The sequence below is a fragment of the Lichenostomus cassidix genome, chromosome 15, assembly GCF_008360975.1.
Source record: "Lichenostomus cassidix isolate B80296 chromosome 15, HeHo_3.0, whole genome shotgun sequence".
In the NCBI taxonomy this organism is placed as follows: Eukaryota; Metazoa; Chordata; class Aves; order Passeriformes; family Meliphagidae; genus Lichenostomus; species Lichenostomus cassidix.
Window position 1 is genome coordinate 8,065,558 of NC_139496.1, and position 25,216 is coordinate 8,090,773.

At 42.5% G+C, this 25,216-nt stretch overlaps 1 protein-coding gene and 1 long non-coding RNA gene across 10 annotated transcripts in view; one reads left to right on the forward strand and one right to left on the reverse strand.

Annotated features, from left to right (window-relative positions):
* Positions 1-25,216, reverse strand: part of LOC146430307 (uncharacterized) — a 209,964-nt gene that overhangs the window by 73,337 nt on the left and 111,411 nt on the right. The window lies entirely within an intron of this gene.
* The window catches only part of HIC2 (HIC ZBTB transcriptional repressor 2), a 79,083-nt gene that overhangs the window by 33,703 nt on the left and 20,164 nt on the right, over positions 1-25,216 (forward strand). For 2 of the 6 annotated variants that reach the window (XM_085075852.1, XM_085075854.1), the window contains exon 2: positions 6,400-6,469. The exons of the other annotated variants lie outside the window; for them this stretch is intronic. The gene's annotated coding sequence lies outside the window, so the exon portion shown is untranslated. The remainder of the gene's footprint in view (positions 1-6,399; positions 6,470-25,216) is intronic. 6 annotated transcript variants of the gene reach the window in all.

Genomic DNA, 25,216 nt, shown 5'->3' on the forward strand with positions numbered 1-25,216 from the left:
TCCCCTCCCTGCGAGTGGGGCTGTCAGCCTCTGCTCTCTGTGGTACCCCAAGGGCTGTGCAGATCGGGGAGGAGAAGGGCCTGCACACCTTGTGCCTTCTTTGCTTACACTGGAGAATCTCCAGCTTATCCTGCCAGTGCAGTGACTGCATGTGGAGGAGGGGGAGAGGTTGTGTTGCAAGCTCTGAGAAAATTAGTTGTCTCTATTTTATCTTTTGCAGCTGCAGCACTTTTTTTTTTCTCCCCTCATCATTCCCCCCTCCCCATGCGAGTGGTATGTCTGAACCATATCCTTCAAAACCAGTTTTCTAAGCAGATTAGATGGGCAGCAGAGACAGCTATGCAATCAGGCAAAAATGTGCACTCAAGCCTTCATTTCATGCAGTGGCCAGAGCAGTAAGTGTCTACCACCTGCATTTTTTTCCTTCATTCTCTCCCTTTGCTGTTATTCTATAGTGCTGTTTTCTGTCACTGTTGTAGACTGAAACAAAATGCTTGTTCTGATCCTTAATTATGTAAAAATTAGGGAGGGGAAGGAAGTTGGGTTCCATGCTAATACTCATTAACATGAAACGTAGAGCGTGCTCCCGAGCTGGCATGCTTCACCATGCAAAGTGACATTTGCTCCCTGTGAGCGTGTGGAAGTGTAATCTGGGGATTACCCTCAGGTCCTCTAATACCAATCCTCCCCTGACCAGTCTGGAAAACCAGTGTCTAAGTTTACTGCTCCTTTGAATTCAGTATACTCCCCTGGACTGCCACTGCATGTGAATTTGGTCTCTTGCTACCCCATATCTTTCAGTGCTCCCTGTCAGCCTTGTTGCACGCTAGGAATCTGACAATAATGGTCTTCACCTGCTTTGAGATATCATGGGAACTTTTAAGCATTGGTATTGGTTTCATGTCTGGTCTCTTATAGGACAAGCTGAATTTGGGACTAAGCTCTCCAGACAAGTTTGGAAACCTTATGTCTTGTTCAGTGTGGGTGGAAAATGGGGATAGGTTAGTGGGCTGAGTGGCAGACCTGAGGAAGAGAGACTTGAGTAAGCCTTGGCTGTCTTCCAAGAGAGGAAACAGAGCAAAGTGTCCCAGGAGACACTTGTTGCTCCTCTGGAGGAACCCAAAGCAAGGTGATCAAGAACTGCTTCTTACTATGAGTCTGGAGAAGCAGGGAAGAGAAGCTGTATGATAAAACTAGAAAAGAGATATTGGAGATTGAGGTTTGGGGGGGCAAAGAGAGGAGGAGAGAAAATAAACTTTTTATCTTCCATAGAGGGTATGAAGAAGGAAAGAAAGAGAAACTAACCTGAAGTCTTTAGAGTGCTTTGCAGGGTAAGAAAGAACCTACTATAAGTCCAGACAAACAAAGTTTTATTTGAAATACCAGTATAAAAGTGTGCTTTAACATGTTGGCATGATGCACTTGATTATCTTCTGCTGACCCCTCAAAATTAAAAAATTTGAGAAGAGAAAAAAATTGCAAACAAGAGAGACTCTATCTTGCTGGTAAAAAGGGGGTGAAAAAGTGGGTGGAAAGCTGGTTGAATGTGTCAACCACAAAAGTGGTGAGATACGGTCGTAGAGAATTCAGGTTTTAAAACACAAGGAAATCGTGCAGAGATATTTCTCACACTGGCTCGTAAATAGCATCTTTGAGTGTGCAGCATTGCCAAGTTTACCCTTGTTACAGGGGCAACTTACAGTAAGTTCCCACCAAAGCCATACACCATCTGTTTGAATTACTTAGAGGAAAGGTTCGTCTCCTTATTCCCCTTCTATTAGATGTGACAGATTAATGTCTTTGAGGGCAGATCACTGTTAGGCTAAATCTTTCTCTGGTTATGATTCCTTATAACTATAAAACAGTCACAAGGTTATGAGATTTAAAAAGAGAGGTTTATTGCAGTTTCCAACACTGAAACTACAGGCTAAGTGTCTCTCCTTCCTTTTTTTTCAAGAGTAAATCAAATCCATACATACACACACACACACACTGCCTTCTCTCAGATCTACAGACCTGGGGGAAGAACATATACTACAAGAGCAGCATTTTAGAGTCTTACAGGAAAACTACTAAAACAGCTTTGTGTGAATGCATAGTTATCTGCCCTCTGAGTCCTCTCCACTTGTTTTAAGAACTGGTTGCTGAGCACGAATTGGTGGCACCCCTAATGTTTGGGGCAGAACTCGGAGCTTTCAGCAGCTCCACCAGCAGTTGTCTCTACCCAATTCTCACAAAAGCTGTGTCGGTGCCTTGGTGTGAAGCAGCAAGGGATCGACTGTTCAGACATCTGTTGCAAACCCCCTGGTTCAATACTTGTCTGACTCTAAACTAGTCGTTAAACTCGGCTGATGAACTAAATCCTACGGTCCTTGGGTCACGCCAGGAGCTGTGTAGGAGGCAGAAGGGTGCTGATATTGCTATAATTTAAGTTCCCTGCTCAGGAAGTTTCTGCAGGGGTGAGATTTGTTCACTGTATTATTTTTAAGCCAGTTTGTAAGAATGCTGCGGTGGTCAGTAGGAGACTGATCTGAATTTTCCTTGGAGTGGCTTTTTCAGGAAACAGTGTAGTTTCTTTAAAATTAAAACATTATTTTTCTCCTAGAAAAGCCCAGTGCTAGATTTCTGATCACCTGTAAGATTAATAAACTAGCCTTTTACCAGATGTTACATTGACCTGTCTATGCTGCCTGAATGGGAACACCTCTTTTCTTTGCTTTTCTCTAACTGATCTGAAGGGCTTCACTCGGGATTGGTTCAAAACATTGCATTGGATGCCAGGTCATCCTTGACTGCTCAGGGAGCTCTTGACTGATGTACCTATTCTGCTGGACTCCAAGGAGCTTGGCCTTCCCATATGGCAGTGCAGGTCTCCCAGGAGCCATGCTGTGCCACAGGAGACCTTGGTGTGTGTTTTAGGAACTTCCTTCCAGCACGGGAGTCAGATCCAGAAGTGAGGCAAGGGTTACCAGGCTGCCAAGCTGCAGTGACTGAGGCAGTGCAACACTGTGGGAATAAAAGCAGCTCAACATTGTACTGACTCAGAACAAAATTTCTCAGGTCAGGTCACCAAACCAAAATGCACTAACTTTGGTTTCAGTAATGTAAAATATTCCATTTCAAATGACACAAAATGCACCAGTGTTCTCATATAGGTTTCCTTTTTTTTGTTTCTTTCTTTCTTTTTAAACTTGTGAACTTCCGTTCTACAGAGTCTCTAATTTCAGTTTTTCTCCCTGAATTGGGATGAGAGCAAATGTTGAAATACTGGAATTTCTTCCTTTCTGGGGAGGAGGCAGCTGATGAGTAAGAGCAACCAGTTTCAGGGTTGGGACAGCTGACTCTGAAGCCCTGTACACTGGAGCAGAGCAGGCGATGGAGGGGCTGATAGGTGATGGAGGGGAGGGGAACACACTGGCAGAAGGAGGGAAGTAGGAGACAGGAATGAGAAGCAGCAACGAAGGCTAGAATAAAAGATAAGGAGGAGAGAGCAGAAGTTTCTGCTTGGCTCCCTGGGCTGTAGGAACAGCTCTGGTTTTGTGTGTTCACTGCTTGCCATGCCCAGCTCAGCACCCAGTGCTTGGCTGAGTGTCCAGCAGATGTGAGGGATGGTGCCACACTGAGAGCTCCTGTCACAGAGCACAGGAGGAGCTCCATGGAAAGGGCAGGGGCTGGGTGAGGTGGAGCTGGTGGGTCACACCAGCGCACAAGCAGGCAGTTTCACTTCTGCTCGCGGAGCAGTTGAGTCCTCCTGTGCAAATGGAACAGGGGGTGAATGCAGGATCAAAAGCTGAGCACTTCTGAGCTCTCATCCTGGCTCTCAGCAGGGCACTGCAGCCCTTGTGAGTTATAGACTCTCTGCCACTGAGTCTTTTTCTGCAAAGCAGAAAGAACAGGAATACTCATCTCTGGTGGGACTGGGAAGGAGCACTAGTGACCGTTCCTAACACTGCAGAGTGTTTATTATGCTGATCCTTTTATTATTTAGCAAGTTTCTTGACTTTTTAAAAAAATATACCAAATTGATACACTCCATCCATCAGCAATGCCCTCGAGGAATGAGTAGCTAATTAGAGAGCAGGACTTGTGAAAAGACAAACCTGGGTTATGCACAGAACAGGTTTCTCCAGTATTTATTGCCTACGTTACTGGCCAAGCTTCCTTGTAAGTAATAGTCAAATAATCGGCCTGGGTCCTTTTGTGAATGGCTTGAGTCTGTGTGGTCCCTCCTTTGTTAGAGCAACTCATGGTTTCTGAAAGCTTCTGCACCCCCTGTTCTGAACAGCAGAGCCTGGTGGCACCAGCTGCTTCTGCCTGGAACAAACATTTGCATGTGACATTAAAAAGAAAAAGGTAGTTTCAAAATGTATTTTCTTTTCCTTATCCTCTCATTTTTTAGCCCTAGTTCAAACTCTGAAAATATTTAAAATATTAATATATTTAGCTTTTGCTACAAGCATATTTTAAACAAGTAAAGCTTGAAGAGGAAAGAGAAATCTTTCCTTCAGAAATAAAACAGCAGCCAGTGTTTGGAAATATTTTAACAATAGACCATATGGGAGTCCCAAACTATTAAGCTTTATTATTCAGAAGGCGGAAAATGTGGTTTGATATTCAATTGATATACAGCATAAATGAGAGCCGCAAACTCGGCTCCCTTGAGCTGGGATTCAGATGTTCTCTTGAATATAATAACTAACGCTTTGGCCTAGTTCCACAGAATGCATCCAGCCTGCTGATCACAAGCCAAGAAACTGTAGGCTTTTTTTTCCTTCCCCTCTCTTCTCCAAAGTACTTTCCTCTCCTGCCAGCGTGAGCTTTTGGCCTGAATATAAATCTCCTGATACTGGATGCGTATAGAAAGTGGGGAGGATGCTAATGGTGCACAGCAGTGGAGCTGTGTGTGTGCATGTGTGTGTTTGTTTTTCTTCTGCTTTAATGGTAAGGTTTTCCCCTCGCAATGTGCTCTCAGGGGATTACATTGGTCATCCTAGGTGGGAGCTTCTTTGTTCTTGCTTCAGAGTTTGTTTCTGAGTACTGTGGGAGCAGGTGAACATCTTTTGGGGTTACTGTGAAGTGACGCCAGAGACCAGGAGAGTGTGGAATTTATTGGAGGGAGAGACTGGAAGTGGTTTCAGTTTCTTTTCCCTTTTTTTTTTTTTCCCTGGTTTGATTTGCATATATTTATAATTGCTGTTTCCCCTTTCTATCACATCTCTCTTAACGTTCTCTCTTATGGGGAAAAGAAGTCATAAAAGCTGCTTATAAAATATTACATGCATGAACTAAGATTGCCTGTATGCAAAGGGAGACTGAAAGGTAGACTGATACTGTGATCAACTAATGGCAGACTGGATCACCCATTTTTTGACTCAGGATCCTTTTGGCACTGACATGCACAGCTGTGTTGGGTCCTATCTGTTCTATCCTCTCAGGATCTCTGTGGTTTGTGATTTCCCCTGAGTAGGCAGGAGACACTATAGGGTATCTCACATTTTTCTGTAGAAGTGATGAGCCCAAGAAAAAGACTCCCACTTTATGTGTGAGTCCAGGAATGCCTGTAATACAGAACACTGGAGAGAATATAAATTAGGCATGCTGAATGTGAAGTTTAGTTTTGGCTTCTGTCTTTTCTCCATTTCTCTTTTCAGTTCCTCATGATAGGTTAAATTTTCCGTGTTTTCATCTCAACCCACACTCAAATTTTTTCCTTTGGGGAAAACTGGAGCAAAATCAATTTTAGGGCAATTTTTCAAGCCTCCTTGACTTGCACTTACATCTGTTTGGTGTGGGGGAGTGGAATTTTATCATAAAACGTTTGATTTATTTAATGTATTCAATAAGCGTCGAAGATGTGCCAGGTACTTTCTCAGCCCTTTTGGATGAGAAATCTTGCAAGCTAAGAACTTCATAAACAAAGAAGTTCCAGAACTCAAAATTTCCCTGCTGTTAAGGTCTCCATATATCTAAGGAATAAACCAGGCTTGAACAAAGCAGATCGTAAGACTTGTAAAGTACAAAATGTCACAGGCAGTACTGATGAGATCTGTGATAGGAACAACTATTTTTTTTTCCAACATATTTCCTGATCCTGTTATCTGCCCAGTTTAAAACAAACTCAGCTGAGATGTGTCCATGCAGCAGCTCTACTTTCATTGCAACTGTGAGTCAATGTCTATTGGTGAAGCTGCTGCTATGAGTGTGTGATGTACTAAGGGCTCATCTAAACAGGGTCATTGATTGAGACAAAGGTAAGTTACAAATTGAATGGAAGAGCTATTCTCAGTTAACTTCATCATCCTAATGAAGAGGCGATTTGGAATAGTTAATAAGGAATAGCTGTTCTGGAATAATCCCTTTTTAAGACAACCCCTCACTCTTTCTGTAATTGCATTCCAGGGAGCTATTCTGTACTGAATCAGCATGGGATAGAGTGCCTAGAAGACGTTCAGACCAAGCACAGCTAGTGGTGAGTGGGCAATACACACTGGGATGCCCTATTGCAACTATTATGAGTGAGCAGCAGAATAGCCAGACTGGTTGCCTGTACATTTCTCTAAAAGGCAACTGAAAGTAAATATGAAAATCACGGTACAAAGGCCTCTGTCTTAGCAGGGATGAAGTCTGAGCTGCCTGTTACTGTCTGAGCATTTAGCCTGGTGTTACGGACAGAATGCATGTCTCAACCCGTAACTGATCACAATTTGATTAAATGTTGGGGTGTGGAAAGGACTTGTGTGCTTTTTCCCAATGTGTATATTTACATCATTATGTGGGAGCAATCAATTTATCAAACCCATCTGGTTATTCAATAGTGGGGAAAGATGGTTGGAAGAAAATGTGTATTGTTTTTAAGGTGGATAGAAAATTGGTTTAAAAGAAATTCACACAATCTTTTTCTTTTGAGGAGAACCTACACTAACAAACTAATAAAGTAAAGGAAAATCCAGTAATTTATAATTGCCAATAATATATAATGCCATGAATATTTTCCTGCAACATAAAATTTTGTGCTTGTCCTTGCCAAGGAGGATGGACTGGAGCAGACATGGTGCTCTTGTGCTTTAGTACATGTAGTTGTGATATGGCTGCTGTTAATTCACAGTTCTCTTGACTTTTGGAATTCATCCCTTCCCTTAAAAGGGAAGGTGGCAGCCTGGAGTAGAGAAGCTCCAACTCTGCAGCCCTCTGGATGTTAATCCACCCCGACTTTCTTAAGCCTCCTACTTAAATCATTATCTTAATGAATCACCATTGCTGCTATCTTCAGCGCTACACAGGAACATGCAAATTTTAAACAGCCTGGGGGAAAGCCCTTTTTGTCTGTAAAGTGCTCTGATACTTGCATTTAGATGTTGCCATGATAGGTACCTTGGCTCCTGCTTTCTGCCTAACCCCTTGGATAGATCCTGGAGTGTAGCTCTCCCCAGTGCCTGCTGGGCAGCTCTCAGGGCTCTCTGAGAAGGGATGGATGTGATGATTCTGCTACTGACTGGGAGCAGCAGCTTGAGCTCAGGCAGTTGAAACCAGATCACTCCACCATTGTCCTTCAGCTGAGGGCCTCTTGGCTGTGCTTTTCTGTAGCTGCAGAATGGCAAGGAGATAAGGGAGTGAGGATGTGGGTCCCTCCTTAGCTCTGCAGTTGCCATTTTCACTTTGGGCAAATTTCTTCATCTCTTCACTTGAATTTTTTTCACAGCTCAAATAAACCATGCAAATGTTTATAGACCAACTAAATTTTCTCCCAAGTCCGAATCAAGGAATTTGATACAAAAGGAAGATTACAGCTTGCTAGAAAAACATTTGTTTGAGGAAAAACTGAACATAATGAAGCCACTGCAAACTGTCTCCAAGATTTTCAACATTGTGTTGTCCAAATTTTTCCTTGATGATTCAATTTGGCTACATATTGAGCTCTGCCCACTTCAGCTCTCCCAGCTGACCATTTGAGAAATCTTTACTTGTAAATGGTGGAGACTGAGAGAGAGCCATGTAGAGCTGTTTCAGATGGCAAATCTTTGTGGTTATTTACAAAATGTATTGAAAGATTTGATTCCTTTATTCATTAAACCAAGAGCTGAAGAGGCTGTTTGCAAATGTCCTAAATGATAAGAAGTACCCTTCTCAAACTGTAAAGTCTATTCATCCATTGTCCCTTTTCCATGGCTTAGAAGTACAGTCCATTCCCTTACTATGGGTGAGTTTTCCTCACCAGTAGTAGTTCTGCTTCTGGAACAATGGCAGGATAAATGTGGAAGATACCAGGTGAACAGGGATCCTTTAGTTTCAGCTAGGAGAGGACCTTATTAACAGAACTGAGCTTAAAATGCATTTTCTGTGATAACATTATCAGTTGTCAATTCCTACCGGGAGAGTTATACCCACAAGAGGCCGGACCATTTATCTCAAGGAGGGCATCCTCATTCCCTCATTCTTCTCAGCCAAATCTTCTCTGAAACAAGTTGAGCTGGAGGTGGATACTTCCACACTAAGAAGAATGCAGCTTCTGAATTGGTTAGCAAAGCAAGGGGATATGAACAAAGAGTACATGCTGACTTTTTGTAGCTCAAGACCTGGACAGGAGTCCAAGTCTGAGGCAGGAGATATGACCTGTTTCCTCACACATTTGTTCACTCCTTTCTGGAAAACAGCAAGGAACTAGCCCTGTGACTTGAGTGACTCAAATGTATTTCCCTGCTTGGTGTAGCTCTGAACAGACTGCCACTTTCTTGCAACAGTGTTTAAGGCACTCTGTAAACTGCTTTACAGTGATCACTTTTCTGTTTATTGTGCGCAGGCTGTTGTGTTCTCTGTGTTCAAGCTCTTGGCTGGTTCTGATCCCTCATGGGGTGGCAGCATTATATACAGGAGGTAAATTAACTAAGGAATTGTCTATTAGATTCAGGACCATAAGTGTCAGTCAGAGTAGGGATTTCAGAAGAAATATCAGAAGTGAGTTATACATGTGTGTGTATATTATGTGTGTATTTCAAAAGTGAAAATAGAGGTGACTGACATTTGAAGCTGAGTGCTAAACTTAAACACAACTTTTTCTCATTCCAGTCTTAGAAAGTCATGGTGATGGGTGTGGGCAGGTCTCTGGCTGACTTTCTGAATTGCCTTTATGTCAGAACTCCAACAAGGGATTTGGGAGAATTTCTCATCCTATTGAGTAAAAGGGATGTTCTATCCCACATAGTTTCCTTAGGAAACAGAAGGAAAGGGATTCTTCTCCACATTTCTTTACACACTCAGTGTGTTTTTGCAGGCACTGTGTGCAAAATGTTCAGCAAATGAGATATCCAAAAGGAATGTTTCAATATGATGAACTGGATTACTTTATTCCCCCAGCATTTGCACACTGTCTTATGCTCATGGGTAGTCATTGATTTTTGTTAATGTAGAAAGGTTGTTACTTCTACAGTTACCTCAGTCAAATTCAGAGGTTTGCAACTATGGAAATTATATGTATCTGTGCTATTATTTTGTTAATCTGTCTTGAGCTACTTTTGTTAACTGCATGTTCATAAGAGTCTGTGTTTGCTCAAATTACTTGCTCAGTTTTCTGGTCAGGTGTGCTGAGAGTCAGTGTTTCAGTTTCTAACTTTGGTTTTTATTATCTTTCTCCTGATGTGTTACTACTGCCTCCCAGAAATTCTGAAACTGTGGTCAGACAAACTGCTCTGATGTTTCCACCCAGTGTTTGCTAATTCAGCAGCACCTGAGTTGCTTATAAGAAGCACAGAGAAACCGCAGCTGAGCACTGTGACTGGCAGTGCTGTGTGAACAAGTGATGCATGCAGCACTGCACAGGTAGAGGGGTTTTAATCTGCAAGCATATCTATCATTAATTTTAAGGCCTTTTGGAACTGTGGTAACCCAGCTAAGAGAGGGGAGATAAGCCAAGCGATTACATGGAGCAGCTCTGTTTGGTGAAGCACGTCTTTTGGGATTAGTAGGGGCTCATGAGGCAGGGTAGTGATTTGTGCATCACAGTGCCAAGTCTGACTGATCCTTCAGGAAGTCACTCATTTGTGGGGACTCCTGGGAAATTTCTTAAGACTGGGATATTTGCTGGGAAAAGATAGAGAAAGTTTCCTTGGTTTGTCAGTATAGATTTTAATGCAACAATGCTCCCCCATGCTTGCTGGGGACAACCATGTCCTTTCTGCTTCTCTGGTTTGTGGACCTTCTTGCTGGGTGTACAGGTGAAAGAAAGTAGCCATGAGCTTTGAGTGGCTGCAAACTGCTGTGCTTTTGGGGAGACTTTGAAAAATGGCAGGGATTTGAAAGCTGAGATTTTGACTGACTTGAATTGGGTAAAACTGTGAAAAATTGGGTAAAATTGAAGAACTGTGGCAGCAGTTGTTGGAAGAAGAAAAAATTTCACCTGTCATCTCAGAAACTTAAGACTACTTAAGAGCATTCTGAAGTGAGTCCCTAGAAAGTTCTTGTAGAAAGACAAATGGCCATCTGGGAGGAAATGCTGTACTCCCTGAAGAAACAACAAACTCTCTGGATGTTTACCCAAGCTGGTAAACCAAACAGAAACCATCAGTGTGCTGCTGGGTAAATCCAGTGTCTTAGGCTCTGTGCAGTTCTGATCACCACCTTCAGAGGTAGTGGAGGGCTAAGGAAAGTCCAGAGGAAAGTCAGTCACTGTGATTTCTCTTTGCCATAGAGAAGAGATGACATATTACAGAAATTGCAGATGTGTTGTATTGTCCTGAATGGGGTGGGGAAGGGGAGTAGGGAGTGATCCTTCACGGTTCCTGTGCTTGCTAAATTGATTCAAAGCAGGCAAAGAAGAGGCACTCTGTCAAGCAGCAGTTACCACGTGAAACTCATTGCCACAGGGTGTTATGGATAGCAGAAGTCTAAACAGATTGAAAAATCGATGAAGGACAGATAAGTTCTTATTAAAAGTGATGGCCTGGGTGCAACCTCTGGATCAGGAGATCTTTAACAACTGCACAGGGTGTAAGAAGGAAAAAGACTGTCTGTATTCTATGTCATTGCTTTTCCTCTCTCTCTGCCATCCCTCACTTTTTTTTCTTCTTGGTCCTATTCTGGCTGCTCCTGAAGAACAGAGAGCTAGACCTTTGCTCTTATAACATGGCTATTTTTATAGCTCAAAACTAGAAAGGAAACCAGCTACCCTGCAGTGTGGGAAACTAGTTTTGCCTTGCAGCCCACAGGTAACGTAAAGCACGCTGAAATTGAGAGAATTAGGAGTCAAATACCTAAAAATATGTATATGTTATAAAATGTCTCTGTAGCCTGCACCTTCTTTAAAACTCTGAGTTAACAGGAAGCTGAGCTTGTTAACAAAGTTGTATGTCACTACAATGTTTCCAGTTACTTTTCACACTTTCTCCTCTCCGTGCTACAGTCAGTTGAGTCACTGATAATGCACCTAATGAGCTGACTTGGGCATTTTTAACTCGAGTAGTAGTGACACCTTGGGCTGGAAGTTGAGGATGGCTGCCCTCCACAGAAAGGACTGGGGAGCATGACGGGGAAGGAAGAAGCAGAAAGTTGGGAAGGAGCTGGAGAGAAGATATTAAAATCTCCTGTATATGTACAAAAGCAGGAAAGTGTAACGCAGAGGAGAGCTTGTAGTCCTGACTGCAACGGCAGCAGTCGGTCGGTATTTGGGAGGTGAAAAAATCAGTTTTACATTTTGCTAGACGACTGTACTGTAATACAGCAGTGCCTCCTGGCAGGGAAAGCAATGTAATGTAAAGCAATACCGCGTGCAAGAGCAGTTGGAGAGCTGTCAGAAGCTGAGTAGCTTGGAATGCTTCCACATGAACCTGGGAGCAGCGAGCTCGCTGCAGCGTGGCATTCCCCTGCCCCGAGGAGGAGAGCGGCTGCAGCGCAGGCGTCAATCGCCACCTTCCAGCACGGCTCAGCTCTCTGCAGGAGGCTTTTCTAGGCAAAATTGTGAGAGTTTCTTCCTTAGGAGATTTCTCTTCCAGCTCACAGAGCCCCTGTGAGTTCACATGCCAGGCTGTCCTGGGGCAAATGAATTTGTAGCTGTCAGCTGTCATTGCCTGGCACACCTGAGTACCCCAGGGCACAAAGCTGCCAGAGGGGTAGCAAAGGGCTGGAGCTCTCCAGAGTGGGCTGCAGAAAAGCTGCTGGTTCTGATTTGATGGGGTGAACAAGAAAGACTTTTTTTTTTTTTTTTTTTTTTTTAACAGTTTCTATTTCCAGAGGGCTCTGGTGCAGGGCACTGGCTTTTATTCCAGTTTTTAGATTTTGGGTATACTTAGTAATCTTACTTGTGGTTTTTAAACCTCCTCTCTCCCCTTGCCCCCAGCATTCTCCTTCCCTTCAAGCCCTCTGCCTCACTCTGTGTATTGATACTATAAATTGCTTGGTATGATAGGTCCTCTTTCTTACTTGGAGCCACTGGATGCTATTAAGTAATTGGTGGAAAAGCTTGTTTAAACATCACAACCCTATGTTATTTTTAAACTGCCCTTTGAGGTGGCTGAAATGCTACCAAAAGATTACTTTAATACTGGACAAAGAACTTAATTAGGGAAAGGAAATAGTGTTCTTATTAGACTATTTCTGAGTAATCTTTCTTGTAAACAAGTAATCTTTCTTGTAAACAAGGGATGTGCAGTTTATTCCCCCTGCTTGCTTTTCCCTCCACACCAAAAAAATGGCTGTTAAGAGCAAGGAGCAAAGAGCATTTAGTGGTTTTACTCCTTCAGTGTATCCAGACTTTCTTTTTTCAAAAACCTGTAAGAACAGAACAATTCATTCTGTGCATTTGCTATCTAACCACAATTTGAAACCAGCAATACTGGTAAATTATCTAGGGATATTCTCTCAATGTCCAAGCTCCATGTATGACAGTTGTCCAGCATGATGTAGGATCAGGACACTGTGTCCAATACAATGCTGTTTTTCCTGGTTCAATCACATCAGCCAGATTTCTGGATGATTAACATGTGGCCTTGGGTGAGTTTGAATACCATCCTCCACCATTCAGCAGGCAAAAGGAAAGACTTGATTTCAGGTTTCCTAAGCTTGACAGGTCTGTGCTAGCAATTAAAGTCTGAATTTTATGAATGGATGGGCTATCTTGGGAAGGAATAAACAAATAAGGAACTTAGTGCAGAAGTGGTTTGAGAAATACCATGGGTTACGAAGGCAAACGTGAATTTGAAAGTAGCTTGGGAATGTTCCATGAAAATCTGTTTCTTCGGCATTTTTCACATAACATTGTGTTTGATCAGGTGACAGTCAGTCTTCTGTTTCTCTGTCATCTTCCTGATAGCAAGTAAGGCTTTATGTTAATTTGGCATGTGTATTAAGATTTTTTTTTGAAAATAAGATTTTTCTCTAGTATAAATTGCTAAACAAAATGCAGACAGATGCAATCACAGCCTCTCAGTACGTACGCCAAGAAAAGGGAAGCAGAATGTGTTTTGTAGGAAATGGATGCATTACCTCTTGCTTTTTGGTTTTAGTAGTCTTTGATGGCAACTTGTGGGATATTGCGCAAAAGTCATGTGCACTGTAGATGTAACAACTAAAAGCTACTGAATTAAACAATCTTTTTAATAACTACGAAGGGAAACTTGAAATTACAATGGCTGCCTTAAGCAATTTTCATAGATTTTAATGAGCTTAGATCTGTCTTTATTTAGGCAGTGCTTGTCTTCTGCCAAAGGTTTAAGGAAAGACAGAATGCTCAATTGCAGAAAGTCTGTCCCTATACATCAGGAACAGGAGTTTATTGTGACAGATGAAGCTGCCTTTGCGAGGAGACCTTCAGGCTGTTTTTGCAGATTTTTTTTTTAAATTTAATGAGTAAAATATTTCAGTTGAGAAAACAGTGAAAGCTTAAGAAATTTGGGATGCTTGTTATCCTTTTCTAAGCTGGTGAATAAGAACTTGATCTAATGGGAAGCCAACATCTGGTAGCTCTAGATTTTGAAGGACAAGGCAATGTGAATTCAGTTTTAAATCATCAGCTACAGCTCACTTTTCGTTATGAAAAAGTTTAATTGTTAAACATGTTTGGATTTAAATGCTTAGTATGGTAGATACAAACATGAAGTAAAAAATTCTCAATGGCTTGTAACTTCAAATCTTCAGGCATTAAGATTCAAATGAGAAAATGTCTAATAAAAGTCATTGGCTGTTTATTAAAATAATAAAAGGAGGAATAATGTCAGCTGGATAAATACCTCTGAAATGGAATAAATGTTTCAGCTGGAGATAGTGCGGCTCTGGTTGGCAAAAAAATAATACCAAATTGAGAGCAGATTATATTTAGTTGCAAATCAATACGGCTTAGTAGTTACCAGCCACTGATCATCCTTCATGAACTAGAGTGTAAATGTAAAACAAGATTAAAATTGGTAGCTTTCAATTACTTTTATTTAAATCCAGTCTTCCTCTACCATTGAATGCTCTCTGAATAAATAAATAAATATATAAATAAAAGCACATTTAGCTGCTGCCGTGGCATTGCTGTGGCGTTTCCTGTATTTGCAATGGTTTGCTACACAGATAAAGGAAACTCCCTCTGTGTGTTCATACATGAAGTTGCTGATGGAACAGTTGATCTCTTTTTTCCCCTCCCCTTCCTCTCTCTCATCTCCATTACCCTTCCCGCACATGGTGGCAAGTGAATTTTGAATTTGTCATGTTTTTAAATACTTCTCAAGGCATGTCAGACTGAAGATATCTCTGAACATAAGTGCACCTGCCCTCCTATTTTCCTGTATTCTGTATCATTGATACAAACTGCAAGAGAGCCCCAAAGAGCTTTTTCCTATTTTACTTCTGGTCACATGTTTGGCACTGCAACTTTGAACATTAAAATTAATTATGGCCTTAGAGACAGACAGTCCCACAGTGAAATAGCTTGTAATTTATTTGAACTCTGAAATTCCACGGGTTAAAGTTGTGTAAAACTTTCCAATAGTTTATTTATATATTATTTTAAGAAAAAAACGCCTTAATTATGAGTCTGGTTGCTCAATAAAAAAGAATAGCTATCTGGCTAATCACTGCTGTGCTCTAGTTCATTAATTTTCTTCTTAATGACAGTAGGATTCTTTCCATTTTCCCCCATAAAACCTTTTCAATTATATAACAAACATGTTTGATTTATGGGGACACTCTAGGATTTTATGCCCCAAGACAGGCACGTCATGAAATAGCTGGAGGTTGGTGAAGAACCTCAGTTGGATTAAAGGCTTGCAAGTACTGACAGGAGTGGGAGGTGAGCATTTGGATGAAGGCCTGTACAGAGGCGCGTGGACAGCTCTGTTCTCAGCTACTCCCACTTAAAGGAGTTGTTTTGTTTTGCTCTCACCTACAAATTCAGACTTTCTGAGTCTTCAAAAGCTGGTGCCTCTCCATGGGAACACACAGCCCTGGTTATGCAGAGAGGTTGCTCATAAGAAGGCCTGGTTTTCCCAAAGTCTGAAAATATTTTGTGGAAAAATGAAGTGAGTGATTGCACTCCTGTACTAAATGTGGGGATTAAAAAAATTAGCTTCTTAAATAATTGTTTCTGCATTTGGTGAGTCACCAAGTCTCAAGGTTCCTGGAAGTGCACAATCTGTATGTGGCACAGTTATGAAATACAGCTGGGCCTCCATTTGTCTGTTTTGGCACCCAGACCTGCTCTGGTGACTTGGTTTCAAGTTGCTTGAGAAGTACAGGACAGTCTGTATTCTAAAATCTTCTGACAAATGTGTGAAGTTCAGAGCTCTTTACCAGGCTGGCTGCTAACTGGCCAGGAAGTCACTAACACCATGGCTGGCGAAGAATAAAGAAAACATATAGATGCTAAATTTTGATTATGGGAGGCTGTTCAGCATTTAAACTCCTAGTGTCTGAGAACATGGGGTGGCATTTGCAACAGATGTTTGCAGGGTAATGAAGGACCCAACATAACATAGTTGGCTAAGTAGTAAGAGTTGACCTGGCAGTTAATGCTGATTTTTATGGCTATGGACTTGAGGCCTCCTGAAACTGAGAAATGCCAGTAGTAAGAAGGATAGGTATTTGTAGGTATAGATGGATTTGGGGGCTTTGAGGTCCTGCTTATTTGTTTGAAAATGAAGTATCATGGAATGAATGGCCTTATTCTGGATTTACTTGAACAGAAATGGCCAGTGAGATGAAGAGATGACTGGGACACAAAGTATGTGAGAATTTCTCTGTGATTCCAACTTACACTGGACTGATGAGCTGGGTTCATTGAGCCCTCTGTATCGCCCAGTCCTTGAGGGGTTATAAAGCAGAGGTGGATTGAAAAAGCACTTGAGAAGAATGTTCAGCTTGGCATTGCCTTCATCCCAAAAGCTGATTGTGATGCCTGGAGCCAGTTACCATAGGGATGAACAGATAAACCTGATGTGTGCTCAAACCTGGAAATCTGAATTAGAATTTATTTAACAGATTAATCAATTTATGGATGTAGTAGATTCCTCATAAGTTAGACTTTTCACCAAGATTGGTCCATCACTTTAATTTACACTCTCTATCCTAAAAGCTGTTGCAAGAATTGTTCTCTGGAAAATGAAGGTGCTTGTGCTACTACAGAGGAGTAAGGCAGGAGATCCTACAGGGCCCTGTGGTGCTTCCACCATGTGTGCTGAGCCCATGTGTGCTGCTCAGCAGCTTCTCACATCCATCGGTGCTCTAGCTCCCTGATCAGTACTACAAGATTCCTTTCATGAGATTCCTTTCATGAGATGGGATCGGGGCAGTTCTTCATGCTGAAGAATTCCTTTGTGTTGTGATGCAGAGCTACAGCTAAAACCAAGTAGCTCTTCCCTTTGTATTATCTGTGCCACTCATGAAGATATTACACAAAAAATGTCACTAATGTGTTTGCTGCCATAAAAATGTCTTACTATCTCTTTCAGCTGCTTAGGCCAGCAGCTATCATGCTCCAAGGTTAGTGATGAATTAGGTTGAAATTGCCAAGGGGTGTCTCCTGCACTGACTTGGAGATGTATGAGGCTCGCTCTCCTTTGTCCTTCCTTCATCCTGCTTTAGCCATACCTGCATTGTGCCTTGTCAGCATTTTCTGCTTGGGAATGGCTGAGTGGACTTTGCTCTGTTAGCTGTGCATTTTTTTTTAATTTAAAGGAGGTCTTCAGCATGCCTATTTGGCATAAATCGGTTGAGAATTTGCTGGTAATAAGTGCAGAGGAGGGAAAGAAAAGGATACTTGGAGCCCTCGGCTCACTGTCTGCTGGCAGTGCCCCCTTCCTGCTCCGGAGGAGGTCTCTCGTTTGTCCCTGTGCTGGGTCAGCCCCCGGAGCACAAGTGCGCGGAGCCGCAGTGGCAGGGTCGCTGTCTGTCTGTCTGTCTGTGTCAGGGATCATGTGGCAAAGGGGCCGTGCCTGTGGCGAGAGTGGCTCCCCCCGTGCGAGGAGTCACAGGACACCGCCGGGGGTAGCTCCAGCTGGTATGCACTGGTACTAATATAATCCTGCAGGACTGTATCCATGAGACACAAGTGTGACATGTGAGGTATTTAAGGAGACACACCTGTTCTAGGCACAGGCCTGGGTATTGCATGCCTTGGAAATGGAAGGTTTTGGTGGAGCAGGAAAGACTCTCATTTTATTTTCAGGAGGACTTTGCTTTCTTCCTTCTCCCCTGTTTCATATTATTTTATAATTCCTTAATATTATGCAGTCCTGTAACCTGTTAGTACTGGACAGTTTCAAAGGCCAGGCTGGTGTTTGCAGGAGAGAACAGCCTCTGGTCTAAATGATGGTTTGGGTGAAACTGCTCCCAAGAAAGGGCAGAGAATTTGGAGAATGTCATCTATGTGTGGGGTTGGGTTTTTCAGTCCTTTAGATAATTTAGATTTTGTGTTGTGTTTACCTTTATTATAAGGCCTCTGTCTTGCAATTTAGAGCAGTTAATCACATAAAAGTCATACCATCTTACAAAATATGTGCAAAAATATTTTGTCACTTTGGTTTGATGTCTCTGACTATATTTCCCTCTCTTCTTCCCATCTGCCCTCCATCCCAAAAATTATTGTGAAATGGCTACTCTCCATAAGAAAAAGAAGCAGCAAGTAAATGCATAATAAATCTCATGGTTGCATAGCATAAAGAAATTAAATTGCTTAGATTTTTATCTCTTTTTTTCAAGTTTATCTGACACTTGTTTGGCAGAAGATAATTTTTTTTTGCTATTGAAAAAGGGATGTATTAAGATGAAGGGAAGAGAAATTGCAGGCTCTGTCATATGACTTGATTCCATCTGTCTGTCATGTCTTTCAAGTAGAATGGAATTTTTCTCTCAAATTTGATGTGCCTTTTTTGATGTTAATGTGAACTCTCCTAGTTTGCCACAGTCTCATTCCACATGGCCCTTCTTTTCATGGATTCCTGCTTTTGGTGAGGTGTTAAGTGCTTGCTGGTTTGGGACAGCTTCCAGGATTGGGGCCAAGGCTTCTCCTACATTTGATAACTGTTGTGTGAAAATAGTAGCAACTGGGCAGTCTTTCCCTCCCATCTTTATTTTAAATAGGATTTTCAGGTAAACATCCAGTATGCCAATTGTTTGTAGAACTAATTTGATGGCTGGTGGAAATAAGGAAGAGAGGATGAGAGGAGTGTTGTGCTCTAGAATCTGGTTGATTTGGGCAGTCAGGTATTATCGGGGGAAGGTGGTAATTCTCTTCTGTAACAGCTCTGCACTCTGAGTGGGGTGGACTGGACTAACTAGTCCCTGAGGGGACGACACTCTCCTTCTCAGAAATTAAGGGTTGTTGGCAGAGGAGAAGAGCTTGGGAATGGAGACCCCTCAGCTCCAGCCTCACTTGGCCCATGGGGTCATTGACCCTTATGACAAGGGGATGTAAATATGTATCTTTTTCATCCTAACCTGAAAGAGGGCTGAAGCTGTATGCTGGTGTTCAGTTTGATCAGATCCAAACCCTCAAATAGTTTTGCTCCCTTGTGGGCAGACACAGTTTTGTACGTATGAATGTAAAAATACCTTTGATTATGCTACTAAGCAGCAGAATTTGTTCTTGTAAGGAAAGAATCATCCCCCTCTAGCTGTGCTGCCTCCCAGGCAGGCTTTGGGCCTCTGCACATCACATTTTGCTGCATAGCCTAAAGTAGACACAGCCTCACTTATCCCTGGTAGCTGGTAATAGTGGGCTCTCCCCCACTTCTGTTCTTACTGGATTCTCCCAAAGTTAATAGATGTCCAATCAAAAATGGAAGATATTTATTCTGGGTTGTTTGGGGTTTTTTTTGGAGGGTGGGGGCCTGTGGGTTGTTTGGTTTAGTGGTGTTTTTTGTTCCTTAACTGCACCCTGCAAAATGTCCTGGCTGAGTTGTTTCCAAATACTGGCATCTCCAGGGAAGGGGCTATAAATTGCTAATTTAAAGCCTGCAACAGGATAATTAACTAACCAGTTTGATGTAAATGGCTTAATGGGGCTTTACTAGCCCCTTTGAACTTAAAGTAGCACTAAAAAGTAAACTGTAAATACCTTCAAGGAAAGTAGTGGCATGTTTGAATGTGGGGCTGCTTGGCTGTAAGGAGCAAGCCTGCTGGACTTGCCAGGAATCCAGTGGCCTGTGTGACAGCAAACATGTCAGGGGGGTGAGGGGACCAACCAGGCACCCCTTGGGGAAGGCTCTGCAACTACCTTGGTTCTCAGGAAGCACATGCATTCTGATATATCAGGCTTTCAAACCTGCCCTGCCTGCTTTGAAAAATTTAAATCACAACCTCAGTTTAAATGCAACTGTAATGAATTTCATCAGGATTGAAGGGGGGGAAAAAAACCAACAGAAAAACCAAAACCCTGAGGGGGAGGCAGCCACCAGAGTCCACCCTAATTTTCCTGCAGTTCTATTTGCATTAAGGTCTTTTGGCAAGTCCAGGCAGAAACACTTATTACACTTTGTTTCAGAAGTCCTCCTTACCCACCGAATCTGCTGAGACAAGACACTGCAGCCCTGCAGCAGATTCCAGTTTCTGATGCATTTGGGTGACTCTGGGGAGAATCTCCAAACCTTCATTCTTGCTGGCCTGTTACAAAGTTCCAAGGAAGTCAACAACAATTACTCTTCTAGAAATGAAGATCCTTACAAAGTGGAAGCATCTTGAGTAGTTGTTAGGCATTGATCTCACTTCTGACTAAGGAAACTGGGGTGTTGGAGAGGAGAATTTCAGGCTCAAAGGCCCACTGGAATGTTCCCTTGAAGCCCCTCCTGGTCCAGGTGCTGCTCTGCTCTGCCTTCTCACTGTGCATGCACCACACAGTGTCAACAACAATTCCAGGAACTTTTCCTTCATTGTTCCTCTGTCTCACAACTATCTTTCACCTATTGCCAGCAGCCTTCCTGGATACCAGAGGATGTTTTGGAGGTTGAAGCACAGTCCTCAGTTACTGCTGTGACCTCTGACACGTGGGATTTGGCTTTACAGCCAGCTTTGTTCAGGAGTGTTCCTGATCCCTGGCTGTGCTTTGCTGCCTGCTCTGTTGTGCTGCCCTGAGGACCATGGGGCTGTAAGGCTGAGCCAGACCAGGGCTGATGCAGAAAGAGGGCAAGACCTGACCTTTTCAGTGGTGGCTCTGACTTAGATGCCCTAAAACAGATCATGATGCCTCTTCCTCTGTAATGATGGCTCTACTTCTGTGTGGTTTGTTCTGGGATTTTTTTTTTTTCCCAGCTGGGAAATAATGTATCATTGGCAATGTTAATGCTGGCCTCAAAAAAAGCAGCATAAAAGCACTGAAATCTCTTGTAGAGGGCAATGATGCAGAAGTGCTGCATCTTATTTTAAAAGGCATGTCTGACAGAGGATTCAGCCCTGTGTTCTAATTATTCAGGTGTCTATTGTATGCAGGGATCAAAATGCTCTGCTGTGGCCTTCAGAAGAGCTAATAACATGGCACTTTGTTCCTACGTGCTGACTGAAGCAGTTGGCACCATGGCACTACCTGCTTACAGTGTGTGGGTTGGGAACACAACACAGGATTAATTTGGGGTTGTGTTGGCAAGGATCTATCAGCAGAGCTTGCCCAGCTGCCTGTGCTGTGCTGGAGCTGTTAATGCTTTACTTTTATAAGCGCTAACCTAGAGCACATTTTAAAAAATTCAAAATACTCTCTATGAGAGAGACTAGCAAGCAGAAGAGCTCTGTACACACAGTGTGGATGGCTGGAGACTCCCTTCAAGGAACACCACAACACCTCAGCCTGCCAGCTTTGCTATCTTGGCATCTGGCTGGGAAATGCAAATACTCAATCTTAATCCTTCATTCCCACACGCTGACATGTATCCAAGGGGAACTTCTGTGAATGTTGTTGTTATTTCCATATAACTTCAGCTGCTGCTTTGCTTCCCAGCACCTCCCCACCATGTGTCTGAGTGCAGTGTTTTCCAGGCCTTTTCTGCCAGCTCCTTTGGATTTGTTTCCCTCATGAAAGGCAAGAAGGCATTAGTGTGCATGTCCTTATCAGAGGTGAGGGGGGTTGATGGCACTCAGTAAACTCACAGATGACACCAAGTTGGGTGGGAGTGTTGATCTGCTGGAGGGCATGAAGGCTCTGCAGAGGGATCTGGACAGGCTGGATCCATGGGCTGAGGCCACTTGGGTGAGGTTCAGTGAGGTTGAAAGGAGGTTTTAGCCAGATGGGAATTGGCCTCTTCTCCCAAGGAATGAGCAATGGGACAAGAGCAAATGTCCCCAAGTTGCACCAAGGCAGGTTTAGATTGGATATTAGGGAAAATTTCAAGGAAAGGGTCATCAAGCATTGGAACAGGCTGCCCAAGGAAATGGTGGAATTGCCATGCCTGGAGATTATCCAAAGAATGTGTAGATCTGGCACTTGGGGACACAGTTTAGAGGTGGTCTTGGCATTGATGGGTTAATGGTTGGACTTGATTTTAAAGGTCTTCTTCAGCCTAAATGTTTCTATGATTTGATGTGGAGGAGAGGAAGAAACTCTGTGATTGGAGTGTGTGGGGTTGTTTTTAAAATGCCCTTCTCTTTCTAATCCCCCTCCAACAAACCCTTCCACAGATTTTTAGATTCCTCACCAAATCCTTTAAATAATATGATAATAAATAATTCCCTTCTATTACACCTTTTGTTTTAAAACTCACCAAACCTGACAACTATATTTGGTTTGTTGGCTTAGGAATCACAGGGAAAATATAAGTAGAAACCCTGGGCCAGGACTCTGGACCTGAGTATCTCTAGAGAAAGAACAAATGATGTGTAACAGTGCTTTTCTGACCTCTCCTCTGTTTTTAGAAACATGAAAAATTTCATTTGGCTATTGCAAATGTCAGAAAGTTGTGTAAAAATTAGAACATAATGAAGACAAATTTTAAAATGGTGTCTGCTGCAGGTCTTGGGTGTGTTCTCTGAATTGCCTCCTACTTAGAGAGCAGCTGAAAAATCCACGTCCTTTTCCAACATGTCAAAACCAACTTTTTCAAAGGATTCAGCAGCTGTGCCAAAGCACCTTGCCTATTTGTAAGCAAATGCATAGGATTGGGACTGTTTCTGCTGGGGCCAGCATTCACTCATACAGCTGGCTCTATTAAATCAATTTGATGAATTACTATATACCTTCTAATTTTTCAACAGGCAAGTCCCTGCTACTTCTTGCCTGCACAAGATTAAACGGGCTTTTACAATTACATACCCTATTATAAGACTTTGATTGTCTGGAGTAGGTCTGGGTGTGCAATGACTGCTTGTGGAAGTGTCTTGTGATTTGGGATTATTGTCAGGCTTCTTACATGAGGTTACAGAGCAAACAGGTGTGTGAAAGCCATGTTAGCACCTGTGATGGAGGATACTCTGTGATAAGGAGGATGCCACCTATGTGACTTACTCAAGTTCTTTACAGGCGTTGATTTGTTCGGTTTGGGATTTTAAGGTGGTTTTCCTGCTGTTAAAACATATTCTTTGAGTGAGATGCCTGCCAAGAAAATGCCTGGACACGGGAATAGATTAACCCAAGGTGGACTGAGTTGGTGGGTCAGAGAAAGCTGGATGGCATCGGAACAGCCCTATGGCTGGTGAGGTACGAGCCTCAGGATGTGTGTGTTTCCGAGCACCTGCACTGTGGTGTAACAATGCCACAATTTATTCAGCCCTTCTCTGTAACAGAACTGCATGTGGCTGAATAATGAGCAACCAAGGGCCAGGGGCTGAAAGCAGCTGCATACTAAATACAGGTGTTTGGGAATGCACAAGAGAGAGGCTTTAGTCCAAATGTATCCTCACTTTCTGCATCCTCTTGGTGTCTCTTGATGCTGTTGTATCAGTGGGCTCTGCTGGAAGTGGTAAGGATGGAATAATTTTACTTTTTCCTTCCACTCTAAGGTGTGGTAACAATGTTTGTTGTGGCTGTTAGCAGAAGTTTGTGTATTACTCCTTGGGCCAGATTCTAATCCTATTTATATAGGTATAGAATTGCTGTATTGTTTCACCTGTGTTAGGGAAGTTTTAGCCTCTCTGGCTGTTTTTAGATTTTGGTTCTGCTTGGGTTTTTGGTTGCTTGGGATTTTTTTTCCCCTTTAACCACTTTTCTTGCTGAGAGGGGAGAGCTGCATTGGAAGTGATCTAGCAAACTTTTAAAATAACCTTTTTGTGTGGGTTTGGTTTTGGCGTTGCTTTTTTTTTTTAACTCTTGCTCAAGCTTTTAAATATGTGAATTGTCTCTGTGAATTCTGAGTGCCTCTGAAACCTGCCAGCCAAGCCTAAATCTTGCAGGAGGTGTGGCCACATTTGTGTTCTCAGAGCTCTCTGGCACAGACACCTGGTACACCTGTGTCTCCTGCTAGTTTCAGTACTGTCATAACTTCACCCCTCATGCCTGTTTCTCTGGTACCTCCTGTTTTTCCCAAGGTTATCTTCTAAAAATAGAATCTGTTACAGATTTTCACTCCCCCACACCCAGCTTGAGGAGAATAATTACCAATTAGACGGTTTTAATAATGCTGAAAGAAGGAGGGTGATGCATTCTGCTCTGCTCTTTGAGGCATTTTTTTCTGGCAGGGAAAAAATGCACAAATTGCTTAGTAATTTCCTTAGCTGACAAATGTAAAGTGAGTAGCTTTTGAAATACTAAATCTTGAGTACTTAAAAATTTGATAAGTCATGGGTTATCTGAAGAACAAAATTGTAATGTTTTGGCACCGACAGAATTCCATGCAAAGGTCTCAATCTGAGTATAAAATCGTGTAATTTCCTAAATTGCTGTTACAGTGGTGGAGATAACTCTGTGAACTGTGGTGTTCACCAGTCCAGAAACCAAAGCTGTGCTCAGCCCCGGTGAGCAGATATGCTTTGGATGATGCAGATATCTGTCAGCAGCCAGAAATGAAAACTTTTAGAGCATTCACAGGACAGAAAAAAAATTCTCTAAAATGAAAAAAATAACTGAATGAAAGCATGTAAGGGCTTGAGTGGATGATAGTGACTTTACTGTCCTCTAAGCTATGCCTGCAGCAGCCCAGAGCTTAATGTCATATAAACCAAGAGAAATGAAAGAGAAGCTGTCTCTGTAGGCTACATGATGTAACTGGCGAGCAGCTGCTCTTGATAGTAGGGTGCTCTGTGTGTGACAAGTGCCTACAGATAGAAATGCTGCGTAGAGGAATCACTGCTGGCACACTGACACATGCTGGCAAACTAGACTGTTTGGTGGAAGGATAACAATCTACTACAGCTCTTTAAAATCACCCTCTGTGTGATCACCTCATGATCAAACATTACTTCCTACACTGTGAGTATAAGCATAGCGTATTTCCCAAATGATCTCTTAAAATAAAACCAGATTGGTGCGTAAGAGTAGACCAAGTCAGCACAACCAGTGAATGTACAGTGTTACTACCCAGAGCTCAGAATTAAATGGGAATAGTGATGGTGCTTCAGGTTTTACAGCCACCGCTGTGCTCGACTTTGACAATTATTTATTACCACTAATGTTGTGCTTTGTAAACTTATACAGTGCTTTATGAAGTAAGACATGTTTCCCATTTTAAAGATCTTATAATCTTGTGGGCTGATAAGGGGTGCAGATTATCCCTTGGATGTTCATAAATAGCATTAGCACTAAGAGTTTTATTAGCACTGGGTGCTTTCAAGCCTGTGGCTCTTTCTTTTTCTTAACAACATTTCCCTACTCAGGTGCTGAAATAAGGATTTCTACACC